The sequence below is a fragment of the Cryptomeria japonica genome, unplaced genomic scaffold, assembly GCF_030272615.1.
Source record: "Cryptomeria japonica unplaced genomic scaffold, Sugi_1.0 HiC_scaffold_128, whole genome shotgun sequence".
Lineage (NCBI taxonomy): Eukaryota > Viridiplantae > Streptophyta > Pinopsida > Cupressales > Cupressaceae > Cryptomeria > Cryptomeria japonica.
In genome coordinates, this window is record NW_026728950.1 from 223,831 (window position 1) to 237,534 (window position 13,704).

General features: G+C 62.3%; 2 non-coding genes across 2 annotated transcripts; both read left to right on the top strand.

Annotated features, from left to right (window-relative positions):
• Positions 1-5,662: 5,662 nt before the first annotated feature.
• On the top strand, positions 5,663-5,781 carry LOC131866004 (5S ribosomal RNA). The gene has a single exon (XR_009364638.1). It is a non-coding gene; the product is annotated as a 5S ribosomal RNA (ribosomal RNA).
• Positions 5,782-13,585: 7,804 nt separating this feature from the next.
• Positions 13,586-13,704, top strand: LOC131866005 (5S ribosomal RNA). The gene has a single exon (XR_009364639.1). It is a non-coding gene; the product is annotated as a 5S ribosomal RNA (ribosomal RNA).

Consider the following 13,704-nt stretch of genomic DNA (forward strand, 5'->3'; position numbering starts at 1 on the left):
ACCGGCGTTGCGCACCGTGGTGGGCACCTCGGAGCACACCAAGGTGGGCAGCGAGGTGCGCACCTTTGATGCGATGCCTTCACTAATTTCCATAAAAGGCAAAAAAAAAACGAGATTTTAAAATTTCCGTTTTGAAAGATAGTGAGAAAAAGGGAATGCTGGTGCCATCTTGAGCCCGCCCTGGTGCGCAGCCCAGCCAAGGTGTGCGCACCAAGGTGCCCACCCTGGCGAAGGTGCGCGCCCGGGCAATTAACCCAACTTCCAACTTCGCGCGCGCCAGGGTGGGAGCGCACCCAACAACCGGGCCTGGGAAGAGCCAATGCGAGAAACCCCACCAAACGCTCTGACAAAAAAAGAGGGGGCGCTCCAGTAACCCCGCTTCGGAGCGCACCCTGGGCAAACCCAGCCAAGGTGCCCACCCCGGCCAAGGTGCAGGCGAGGTGCGCACCCGGGGCAAACCGGGCTCCGACAACGTGCACGCCGCACCTTGGAGCACACTTCGTAGCGCTCCCGGGTGCGCACCTCAGAGCACACCAAGGTGGGCAGCGAGGTGCGCACCTTTGATGCGCTGCCTTCACTAATTTCCAGAAAAGGCAAAAAAAAAAGGAGATTTTAAAATTTCCGTTTTGAAAGATAGTGAAAAAAACGGAACGCGCGTGCCATCTTGAGCCCGCCCTGGTGCGCAGCCCAGGTAAGGTGCCCACCCTGGCAAAGGTGCGCACCCGGGCAATTAACCCTACTTCCGACTTCGTGCGCGCCAGGGTGGCAACCGGGCCTCGGAAGAGCCAATGCGAGAAACCCCACCAAACGCTCCGACAAAAAAAGAGGCGGCGCTCCAATAACCCCGCTTCGGAGCGCAGCCGGGGCAAACCCAGCCAAGGTGCCCACCCCGACGAAGGTGCACGCGAGGTGCGCACCCGGGGCAAACCGGGCTCCGACAACGTGCACGCAGCACCTTGGAGCACACTTCGAAGCACTCCCGGGTGCCCACCGGCGTTGCGCACCGTGGTGGGCAGCGAGGTGCGCACCTTTGATGCGCTGCCTTCACTAATTTCCAGAAAAAGGCAAAAAAAAATGAGATTTTAAAATTTCCGTTTTGAAAGATAGTGAAAAAAAAGGAACGCGGGTGCCATCTTGAGCCCGCCCTGGTGCGCAGCCCAGGCAAGGCATGCGCACCAAGGTGCCCACCCGAGGTGCACACCCGGGGCAAACCGGGCTCCGACTTCGTGCAGGCCGCACCTTGGAGCACACTTCGGAGCGCTCCTTGGTGCGCACCATGGTGCCCACCAGGGCGCGCAACCCAGCCAAGGTCTGCACACTAAGGTGCCCACCCCGGCGAAGGTGCACGCGAGGTGCGCACCCGGGGCAAACCGGGCTCCGACTTCGTGCACGCCATGGTGCCCACCGCGGCGAAGGTGCACGCGAGGTGCGCACCCGGGGCAAACCGGGCTCCGACTTCGTGCACGCCGCACCTTGGAGCACACTTCGGAGCGCTCCTTGGTGCGCACCATGGTGCCCACCAGGGCGCGCAACCCAGCCAAGGTGTGCGCACCAAGGTGCACGCGAGGTGCGCACCCGGGGCAAACCGGGGTCCGACTTCGTGCACGCCGCACCTTGGAGCACACATCGGAGCGCTCCCAGGTTCGCACCAGCGTTGCGCACCTTTGATGCGCTGCCTTCACTAATTTCCAGAAAAGGCAAAAAAAAACGATATTTTAAAATTTCCGTTCTGAAAGATAGTGAAAAAAACGGAACGCGGGTGCCATCTTGAGCCCTTCCTGGTGCGCAGCCCAGGCAAGTTGTGCGCACCAAGGTGCCCACCCTGGCGGAGGTGCGCGCCCGGGGCAAACCGGGCTCCGACTTCGTGCACTGCATGGTGCCCACCAAGGCGCGCAACCCAGCCAAGGTGCCCACCGCAGCGAAGGTGCACGCGAGGTGCACACCCGGGGCAAACCGGGCTCCGACTTCGTGCACGCCGCACCTTGGAGCACACTTCAGAGCGCTCCTTGGTGCGCACCAGGGCGCGCAACCCAGCCGAGGTGCCCACCCCGGCGAAGGTGCACGCGAGGTGCGCACCCGGGGCAAACCGGGCTCCGACTTCGTGCACGCCATGGTGCCCACCGCGGCGAAGGTGCGCACCCGGGGCAAACCGGGCTCCGACTTCGTGCACGCCGCACCTTGGAGCACACTTCGGAGCGCTCCTTGGTGCGCACCATGGTGCCCACCAGGCCGCGCAACCCAGCCAAGGTGTGCGCACCAAGGTGCACGCGAGGTGCGCACCCGGGGCAAACCGGGGTCCGACTTCGTGCACGCCGCACCTTGGAGCACACATCGGGGCGCTCCCGGGTTCGCACCGGCGTTGCGCACCGTGGTGGGCACCTCGGAGCACACCAAGGTGGGCAGCGAGGTGCGCACCTTTGATGCGATGCCTTCACTAATTTCCATAAAAGGCAAAAAAAAAACGAGATTTTAAAATTTCCGTTTTGAAAGATAGTGAGAAAAAGGGAATGCTGGTGCCATCTTGAGCCCGCCCTGGTGCGCAGCCCAGCCAAGGTTTGCGCACCAAGGTGCCCACCCTGGCGAAGGTGCGCGCCCGGGCAATTAACCCAACTTCCAACTTCGCGCGCGCCAGGGTGGGAGCGCACCCAACAACCGGGCCTGGGAAGAGCCAATGCGAGAAACCCCACCAAACTCTCTGACAAAAAAAGAGGGGGCGCTCCAGTAACCCCGCTTCGGAGCGCACCCTGGGCAAACCCAGCCAAGGTGCCCACCCCGGCCAAGGTGCAGGCGAGGTGCGCACCCGGGGCAAACCGGGCTCCGACAACGTGCACGCCGCACCTTGGAGCACACTTCGTAGTGCTCCCGGGTGCGCACCTCAGAGCACACCAAGGTGGGCAGCGAGGTGCGCACCTTTGATGCGCTGCCTTCACTAATTTCCAGAAAAGGCAAAAAAAAAAGGAGATTTTAAAATTTCCGTTTTGAAAGATAGTGAAAAAAACGGAACGCGCGTGCCATCTTGAGCCCGCCCTGGTGCGCAGCCCAGGTAAGGTGCCACCCTGGCAAAGGTGCGCACCCGGGCAATTAACCCTACTTCCGACTTCGTGCGCGCCAGGGTGGCAACCGGGCCTCGGAAGAGCCAATGCGAGAAACCCCACCAAACGCTCCGACAAAAAAAGAGGCGGCGCTCCAATAACCCCGCTTCGGAGCGCAGCCGGGGCAAACCAAGCCAAGGTGCCCACCCCGACGAAGGTGCACGCGAGGTGCGCACCCGGGGCAAACCGGGCTCCGACAACGTGCACGCAGCACCTTGGAGCACACTTCGAAGCACTCCCGGGTGCCCACCGGCGTTGCGCACCGTGGTGGGCAGCGAGGTGCGCACCTTTGATGCGCTGCCTTCACTAATTTCCAGAAAAAGGCAAAAAAAAATGAGATTTTAAAATTTCCGTTTTGAAAGATAGTGAAAAAAAAGGAACGCGGGTGCCATCTTGAGCCCGCCCTGGTGCGCAGCCCAGGCAAGGCATGCGCACCAAGGTGCCCACCCGAGGTGCACACCCGGGGCAAACCGGGCTCCGACTTCGTGCAGGCCGCACCTTGGAGCACACTTCGGAGCGCTCCTTGGTGCGCACCATGGTGCCCACCAGGGCGCACCCGAGGCAAACCGGGCTCCGACTTCGTGCACGCCGCACCTTGGAGCACACATCGGAGCGCTCCCAGGTTCGCACCAGCGTTGCGCACCTTTGATGCGCTGCCTTCACTAATTTCCAGAAAAGGCAAAAAAAAACGATATTTTAAAATTTCCGTTCTGAAAGATAGTGAAAAAAACGGAACGCGGGTGCCATCTTGAGCCCTTCCTGATGCGCAGCCCAGGCAAGTTGTGCGCACCAAGGTGCCCACCCTGGCGGAGGTGCGCGCCCGGGGCAAACCGGGCTCCGACTTCGTGCACTGCATGGTGCCCACCAAGGCGCGCAACCCAGCCAAGGTGCCCACCGCAGCGAAGGTGCACGCGAGGTGCGCACCCGAGGTGCACACCCGGGGCAAACCGGGCTCCGACTTCGTGCACGCCGCACCTTGGAGCACACTTCAGAGCGCTCCTTGGTACGCACCAGGGCGCGCAACCCAGCCAAGGTGCTCACCCCGGCGAAGGTGCACGCGAGGTGCGCACCCGGGGCAAACCGGGCTCGGACTTCGTGCACGCCGCACCTTGGAGCACACATCGGAGCGCTCCCGGGTTCGCACCAGCATTGCGCACCTTTGATGCGCTGCCTTCACTAATTTCCAGAAAAGGCAAAAAAAAGAAAAAAATGAGATTTTAAAATTTCCGTTTTGAAAGATAGTGAAAAAAACGGAACGCGGGTGCCATCTTGAGCCCGCCCTGGTGTGCAGCCCAGGCAAGTTGTGCGCACCAAGGCACCCACCCTGGCCAAGGTGGGTCACGGGGTGGGTCCTAGGGTGGGTAACGGGGTGGGTACTAAGGTGCGTGCCAAGGTGGGTCATAGGGTGGGTGCCAAGGTGGGCACCAGGGTGGGTGTGCACCAACCCTAGCCAGGGTAGGTCACGGGGTGGTTGTCGGGGTGGGCGTCAAGGAGCCAAGGTGGGTGGCAAGTAGCCAAGTTGCGTGCCAAGGTGGGTGTCGGGGTGGGTGCCAAGGATCCAAGGTGGGTGCCAAGGAACCAAGGTGGGTGTCTGGGTGGGTGCCGAGGTGGGAGCCAGGGTGGGTCCCAAGGTGAGTGCAAAGGTGGGTGCCAGGGTCAAGGTGAGTGCCAATGTGGGTTCCAAGGTGCCAGGGTCAGGGTGAGTGCCAATGTGGGTTCAAAGGTGCTAAGTTGGGTGCGAGGTTGGGTGCGAGGGTGGGTGGGTGCCAAGGTGTGCTAGGTGGAAGCCCGGGTGGGTCGGCATCCCATGGGTGTCGAGTTGGGTGCCTGATGGGTGCTTCTTGTCAAGTTTTAGTCGTCGGGACTCATTTCGAGCCTTAGAGGTCGTTTCTTGTCCGGTTGCCCTGTCTTCGACCTGGGAACCCAATTTTGGTCCTCGGGTCCCATTTTTTTTTGTCTCGCATCCCACTTTTGGCCTGTGGCCTTTTCGGGGTCGATTCTCGTTTTGGGCATCAGAGCATGTTTCTTCTCCTAAAACCCAATATTTGTTTATTAAGTCTCGGAACACATTTTTGTTCTCGTGGACCCATCATGGGTCTTGGAACGCATTTGTGGTCCTTGGGTCCCATTTTGCATCCCGAAACTTGTGTTTTGGTGCTTGATCCCTATTTTGGGTGCCCACCTTGCACCAAGTGCGCACCCGGGGCAAACCGAGCGCCTTGGTGCACCGGGGCAAGATCGAGCGTGCACCCGAGGCGCCCCGAACATGCACCAAGGTGCACTCGGCCCACATGTGAGCGCAGGTCGTTGCGCCCGAGGTGGTGTGTGGGCACCGCGTTGCAGACGGGACACTGCACGCACACGACGCCCCCTCCAGGTGCACGCACGTAGGCCGGGCCGGGTGCACACCCGACGCCCTAGCAAGGTGCGCGCACCCGGGCAGGGCTCACACTTGGCGAACGGGGCGCACTTCGCGAGGGAGGGTGTGCACCTCGACGGGGGTGGGTGGCCGGGGTGGATTCGCACGTGGGTCGCGGTTTGCTAAGTACACACTGCGACAAGCTCATAACGGGTGCGATCATACCAGCGTTAGTGCACCGGATCCCATCAGAACTCCGCAGTTAAGCGCGCTTGGGCCGGAGTAGTACTGGGATGGGTGACCTCCCGGGAAGTCCCGGTGTTGCACCCTTTTTTAGTTTTTCGCCGGGCGTCGCAATGCTATTTGAATAAACCTTTTGCCCGTTTGCGTTCTCGTCGGGGCCGGGCCGGGCCGGGGTGCGCTGCCCGCACTACCGCGCGCGCGGGGGCGACACCGAGCGCGCACCCGAGGCGCCCCGAGCACACAGGCCACGGTGCAACCCGGGCGTTGTGCGCGCACCCCGGTGCGCCCGAGGTGCTGCGCGCGCACCCAGGTGAAATCGGTGTGCACCTCGGCCAGTGCGCGCTCGGTCGAGTCGCGCACGTTGGCCAAGGTGCACGGTGATGTTTCTTACTCTAAGGTTCCGCACCAGACGCCCGGGACAGGTGAGCGAAGCTGGGCGGGGCCGGGTGCGCGGCCGGGGCAGGTGCACGCAGCTGGAGAGAGCTTTGGAGCACACTTCGGAGCGCACCAATGATGCGCTCCATTCAAAAGTTTCCTGAAAAGGCAAAAAAAGTTGAGATTATAGAATTTCCCACTTGAGAGATTGTAAAAAAAAAAAATTTAAAATGAAGGAAACGCGGGTGCCAAGGTGTGCGCAGCCCAGCCAAGGTGTGCGCACCAAGGCGCCCACCCTGGCGAAGGTGCACGCAAGGTGCGCACCCGAGGCAAACCGGACAATTAACCCAACTTTCGACTTCGCGCGCACCTTGGAGCGCACTTCGGAGCGCTCCTTGGTGCGCACCAATCTTGGGCACCTCGGAGTGCACCATGGCGCCCACCAAGGTGCGCACCCGGGGCAAACCGAGCTCCGACTTCGTGCGCACCTTGGAGCGCACGAAAGGTGCGCACCATGGCGCCCACCAAGGTGCGCAGCCCAGCCAAGGCGTGCGCATCAAGGTGCGCACCCTGGCGAAGGTGCGCACCCGGGGCAAACCGAGCTCCGACTTCGTGCGCACCTTGGAGCGCACAAAAGGTGCGCAACCCAGCCAAGGTGTGCGCACCCCGGTCAAACCGAGCTCCGAATCGTGCGCACCAGAGGTGCACGCCATCGTGCGCACCTTGGAGCACACTTCGGAGCCCTCCTTGGTGCGCGCCGATGTTGCGCACCTCGGAGCGCACCCGGGGAAAACAATGCAATTAACCCGACTTTCGACTTCGTGGGCACCTCGGAGCGCTCTCGGGTTCGCACCTCGGAGCACACCGAGGTGCGCACCTTTGATGCGCTGCCTTCACCAATTTCCAGAAAAGGCAAGAAAACATTGAGAAGGTGTGCGCACCGAGGTGCCCACCCTGGCGAAGGTGCACGCGAGGTGCGCACCCGGGGCAAACCGGGCTCCGACTTCGTGCACGCCGCACCTTGGAGCACACTTCGGAGCGCTCCTTGGTGCGCACCAGGGCGCGCAACCCAGCCGAGGTGCCCACCCCGGCGAAGGTGCACGCGAGGTGCGCACCCGGGGCAAACCGGGCTCCGACTTCGTGCACGCCATGGTGCCCACCGCGGCGAAGGTGCACGCGAGGTGCGCACCCGGGGCAAACCGGGCTCCGACTTCGTGCACGCCGCACCTTGGAGCACACTTCGGAGCGCTCCTTGGTGCGCACCATGGTGCCCACCAGGGCGCGCAACCCCGCCGAAGGTGCACGCGAGGTGCGCACCCGGGGCAAACCGGGCTCCGACTTCGTGCACGCCGCACCTTGGAGCACACTTCGGAGCGCTCCTTGGTGCGCACCATGGTGCCCACCAGGGCGCGCAACCCCGCCGAAGGTGCACGCGAGGTGCGCACCCGGGGCAAACCGGGCTCCGACTTCGTGCACGCCATGGTGCGCACCGCGGCGAAGGTGCGCACCCGGGGCAAACCGGGCTCCGACTTCGTGCACGCCGCACCTTGGAGCACACTTCGGAGCGCTCCTTGGTGCGCACCAGGGCGCGCAACCCAGCCGAGGTGCCCACCCCGGCGAAGGTGCACGCGAGGTGCGTACCCGGGGCAAACCGGGCTCCGACTTCGTGCACGCCGCACCTTGGAGCACACTTCGGAGCGCTCCTTGGTGCGCACCATGGTGCCCACCAGGCCGCGCAACCCAGCCAAGGTGTGCGCACCAAGGTGCACGCGAGGTGCGCACCCGGGGCAAACCGGGGTCCGACTTCGTGCACGCCGCACCTTGGAGCACACATCGGGGCGCTCCCGGGTTCGCACCGGCGTTGCGCACCGTGGTGGGCACCTCGGAGCACACCAAGGTGGGCAGCGAGGTGCGCACCTTTGATGCGATGCCTTCACTAATTTCCATAAAAGGCAAAAAAAAAACGAGATTTTAAAATTTCCGTTTTGAAAGATAGTGAGAAAAAGGGAATGCTGGTGCCATCTTGAGCCCGCCCTGGTGCGCAGCCCAGCCAAGGTGTGCGCACCAAGGTGCCCACCCTGGCGAAGGTGCGCGCCCGGGCAATTAACCCAACTTCCAACTTCGCGCGCGCCAGGGTGGGAGCGCACCCAACAACCGGGCCTGGGAAGAGCCAATGCGAGAAACCCCACCAAACGCTCTGACAAAAAAAGAGGGGGCGCTCCAGTAACCCCGCTTCGGAGCGCACCCTGGGCAAACCCAGCCAAGGTGCCCACCCCGGCCAAGGTGCAGGCGAGGTGCGCACCCGGGGCAAACCGGGCTCCGACAACGTGCACGCCGCACCTTGGAGCACACTTCGTAGCGCTCCCGGGTGCGCACCTCAGAGCACACCAAGGTGGGCAGCGAGGTGCGCACCTTTGATGCGCTGCCTTCACTAATTTCCAGAAAAGGCAAAAAAAAAAGGAGATTTTAAAATTTCCGTTTTGAAAGATAGTGAAAAAAACGGAACGCGCGTGCCATCTTGAGCCCGCCCTGGTGCGCAGCCCAGGTAAGGTGCCCACCCTGGCAAAGGTGCGCACCCGGGCAATTAACCCTACTTCCGACTTCGTGCGCGCCAGGGTGGCAACCGGGCCTCGGAAGAGCCAATGCGAGAAACCCCACCAAACGCTCCGACAAAAAAAGAGGCGGCGCTCCAATAACCCCGCTTCGGAGCGCAGCCGGGGCAAACCCAGCCAAGGTGCCCACCCCGACGAAGGTGCACGCGAGGTGCGCACCCGGGGCAAACCGGGCTCCGACAACGTGCACGCAGCACCTTGGAGCACACTTCGAAGCACTCCCGGGTGCCCACCGGCGTTGCGCACCGTGGTGGGCAGCGAGGTGCGCACCTTTGATGCGCTGCCTTCACTAATTTCCAGAAAAAGGCAAAAAAAAATGAGATTTTAAAATTTCCGTTTTGAAAGATAGTGAAAAAAAAGGAACGCGGGTGCCATCTTGAGCCCGCCCTGGTGCGCAGCCCAGGCAAGGCATGCGCACCAAGGTGCCCACCCGAGGTGCACACCCGGGGCAAACCGGGCTCCGACTTCGTGCAGGCCGCACCTTGGAGCACACTTCGGAGCGCTCCTTGGTGCGCACCATGGTGCCCACCAGGGCGCGCAACCCAGCCAAGGTCTGCACACTAAGGTGCCCACCCCGGCGAAGGTGCACGCGAGGTGCGCACCCGGGGCAAACCGGGCTCCGACTTCGTGCACGCCATGGTGCCCACCGCGGCGAAGGTGCACGCGAGGTGCGCACCCGGGGCAAACCGGGCTCCGACTTCGTGCACGCCGCACCTTGGAGCACACTTCGGAGCGCTCCTTGGTGCGCACCATGGTGCCCACCAGGGCGCGCAACCCAGCCAAGGTGTGCGCACCAAGGTGCACGCGAGGTGCGCACCCGGGGCAAACCGGGGTCCGACTTCGTGCACGCCGCACCTTGGAGCACACATCGGAGCGCTCCCAGGTTCGCACCAGCGTTGCGCACCTTTGATGCGCTGCCTTCACTAATTTCCAGAAAAGGCAAAAAAAAACGATATTTTAAAATTTCCGTTCTGAAAGATAGTGAAAAAAACGGAACGCGGGTGCCATCTTGAGCCCTTCCTGGTGCGCAGCCCAGGCAAGTTGTGCGCACCAAGGTGCCCACCCTGGCGGAGGTGCGCGCCCGGGGCAAACCGGGCTCCGACTTCGTGCACTGCATGGTGCCCACCAAGGCGCGCAACCCAGCCAAGGTGCCCACCGCAGCGAAGGTGCACGCGAGGTGCACACCCGGGGCAAACCGGGCTCCGACTTCGTGCACGCCGCACCTTGGAGCACACTTCAGAGCGCTCCTTGGTGCGCACCAGGGCGCGCAACCCAGCCGAGGTGCCCACCCCGGCGAAGGTGCACGCGAGGTGCGCACCCGGGGCAAACCGGGCTCCGACTTCGTGCACGCCATGGTGCCCACCGCGGCGAAGGTGCGCACCCGGGGCAAACCGGGCTCCGACTTCGTGCACGCCGCACCTTGGAGCACACTTCGGAGCGCTCCTTGGTGCGCACCATGGTGCCCACCAGGCCGCGCAACCCAGCCAAGGTGTGCGCACCAAGGTGCACGCGAGGTGCGCACCCGGGGCAAACCGGGGTCCGACTTCGTGCACGCCGCACCTTGGAGCACACATCGGGGCGCTCCCGGGTTCGCACCGGCGTTGCGCACCGTGGTGGGCACCTCGGAGCACACCAAGGTGGGCAGCGAGGTGCGCACCTTTGATGCGATGCCTTCACTAATTTCCATAAAAGGCAAAAAAAAAACGAGATTTTAAAATTTCCGTTTTGAAAGATAGTGAGAAAAAGGGAATGCTGGTGCCATCTTGAGCCCGCCCTGGTGCGCAGCCCAGCCAAGGTTTGCGCACCAAGGTGCCCACCCTGGCGAAGGTGCGCGCCCGGGCAATTAACCCAACTTCCAACTTCGCGCGCGCCAGGGTGGGAGCGCACCCAACAACCGGGCCTGGGAAGAGCCAATGCGAGAAACCCCACCAAACTCTCTGACAAAAAAAGAGGGGGCGCTCCAGTAACCCCGCTTCGGAGCGCACCCTGGGCAAACCCAGCCAAGGTGCCCACCCCGGCCAAGGTGCAGGCGAGGTGCGCACCCGGGGCAAACCGGGCTCCGACAACGTGCACGCCGCACCTTGGAGCACACTTCGTAGCGCTCCCGGGTGCGCACCTCAGAGCACACCAAGGTGGGCAGCGAGGTGCGCACCTTTGATGCGCTGCCTTCACTAATTTCCAGAAAAGGCAAAAAAAAAAGGAGATTTTAAAATTTCCGTTTTGAAAGATAGTGAAAAAAACGGAACGCGCGTGCCATCTTGAGCCCGCCCTGGTGCGCAGCCCAGGTAAGGTGCCACCCTGGCAAAGGTGCGCACCCGGGCAATTAACCCTACTTCCGACTTCGTGCGCGCCAGGGTGGCAACCGGGCCTCGGAAGAGCCAATGCGAGAAACCCCACCAAACGCTCCGACAAAAAAAGAGGCGGCGCTCCAATAACCCCGCTTCGGAGCGCAGCCGGGGCAAACCAAGCCAAGGTGCCCACCCCGACGAAGGTGCACGCGAGGTGCGCACCCGGGGCAAACCGGGCTCCGACAACGTGCACGCAGCACCTTGGAGCACACTTCGAAGCACTCCCGGGTGCCCACCGGCGTTGCGCACCGTGGTGGGCAGCGAGGTGCGCACCTTTGATGCGCTGCCTTCACTAATTTCCAGAAAAAGGCAAAAAAAAATGAGATTTTAAAATTTCCGTTTTGAAAGATAGTGAAAAAAAAGGAACGCGGGTGCCATCTTGAGCCCGCCCTGGTGCGCAGCCCAGGCAAGGCATGCGCACCAAGGTGCCCACCCGAGGTGCACACCCGGGGCAAACCGGGCTCCGACTTCGTGCAGGCCGCACCTTGGAGCACACTTCGGAGCGCTCCTTGGTGCGCACCATGGTGCCCACCAGGGCGCACCCGAGGCAAACCGGGCTCCGACTTCGTGCACGCCGCACCTTGGAGCACACATCGGAGCGCTCCCAGGTTCGCACCAGCGTTGCGCACCTTTGATGCGCTGCCTTCACTAATTTCCAGAAAAGGCAAAAAAAAACGATATTTTAAAATTTCCGTTCTGAAAGATAGTGAAAAAAACGGAACGCGGGTGCCATCTTGAGCCCTTCCTGATGCGCAGCCCAGGCAAGTTGTGCGCACCAAGGTGCCCACCCTGGCGGAGGTGCGCGCCCGGGGCAAACCGGGCTCCGACTTCGTGCACTGCATGGTGCCCACCAAGGCGCGCAACCCAGCCAAGGTGCCCACCGCAGCGAAGGTGCACGCGAGGTGCGCACCCGAGGTGCACACCCGGGGCAAACCGGGCTCCGACTTCGTGCACGCCGCACCTTGGAGCACACTTCAGAGCGCTCCTTGGTACGCACCAGGGCGCGCAACCCAGCCAAGGTGCTCACCCCGGCGAAGGTGCACGCGAGGTGCGCACCCGGGGCAAACCGGGCTCGGACTTCGTGCACGCCGCACCTTGGAGCACACATCGGAGCGCTCCCGGGTTCGCACCAGCATTGCGCACCTTTGATGCGCTGCCTTCACTAATTTCCAGAAAAGGCAAAAAAAAGAAAAAAATGAGATTTTAAAATTTCCGTTTTGAAAGATAGTGAAAAAAACGGAACGCGGGTGCCATCTTGAGCCCGCCCTGGTGTGCAGCCCAGGCAAGTTGTGCGCACCAAGGCACCCACCCTGGCCAAGGTGGGTCACGGGGTGGGTCCTAGGGTGGGTAACGGGGTGGGTACTAAGGTGCGTGCCAAGGTGGGTCATAGGGTGGGTGCCAAGGTGGGCACCAGGGTGGGTGTGCACCAACCCTAGCCAGGGTAGGTCACGGGGTGGTTGTCGGGGTGGGCGTCAAGGAGCCAAGGTGGGTGGCAAGTAGCCAAGTTGCGTGCCAAGGTGGGTGTCGGGGTGGGTGCCAAGGATCCAAGGTGGGTGCCAAGGAACCAAGGTGGGTGTCTGGGTGGGTGCCGAGGTGGGAGCCAGGGTGGGTCCCAAGGTGAGTGCAAAGGTGGGTGCCAGGGTCAAGGTGAGTGCCAATGTGGGTTCCAAGGTGCCAGGGTCAGGGTGAGTGCCAATGTGGGTTCAAAGGTGCTAAGTTGGGTGCGAGGTTGGGTGCGAGGGTGGGTGGGTGCCAAGGTGTGCTAGGTGGAAGCCCGGGTGGGTCGGCATCCCATGGGTGTCGAGTTGGGTGCCTGATGGGTGCTTCTTGTCAAGTTTTAGTCGTCGGGACTCATTTCGAGCCTTAGAGGTCGTTTCTTGTCCGGTTGCCCTGTCTTCGACCTGGGAACCCAATTTTGGTCCTCGGGTCCCATTTTTTTTTGTCTCGCATCCCACTTTTGGCCTGTGGCCTTTTCGGGGTCGATTCTCGTTTTGGGCATCAGAGCATGTTTCTTCTCCTAAAACCCAATATTTGTTTATTAAGTCTCGGAACACATTTTTGTTCTCGTGGACCCATCATGGGTCTTGGAACGCATTTGTGGTCCTTGGGTCCCATTTTGCATCCCGAAACTTGTGTTTTGGTGCTTGATCCCTATTTTGGGTGCCCACCTTGCACCAAGTGCGCACCCGGGGCAAACCGAGCGCCTTGGTGCACCGGGGCAAGATCGAGCGTGCACCCGAGGCGCCCCGAACATGCACCAAGGTGCACTCGGCCCACATGTGAGCGCAGGTCGTTGCGCCCGAGGTGGTGTGTGGGCACCGCGTTGCAGACGGGACACTGCACGCACACGACGCCCCCTCCAGGTGCACGCACGTAGGCCGGGCCGGGTGCACACCCGACGCCCTAGCAAGGTGCGCGCACCCGGGCAGGGCTCACACTTGGCGAACGGGGCGCACTTCGCGAGGGAGGGTGTGCACCTCGACGGGGGTGGGTGGCCGGGGTGGATTCGCACGTGGGTCGCGGTTTGCTAAGTACACACTGCGACAAGCTCATAACGGGTGCGATCATACCAGCGTTAGTGCACCGGATCCCATCAGAACTCCGCAGTTAAGCGCGCTTGGGCCGGAGTAGTACTGGGATGGGTGACCTCCCGGGAAGTCCCGGTGTTGCACCCT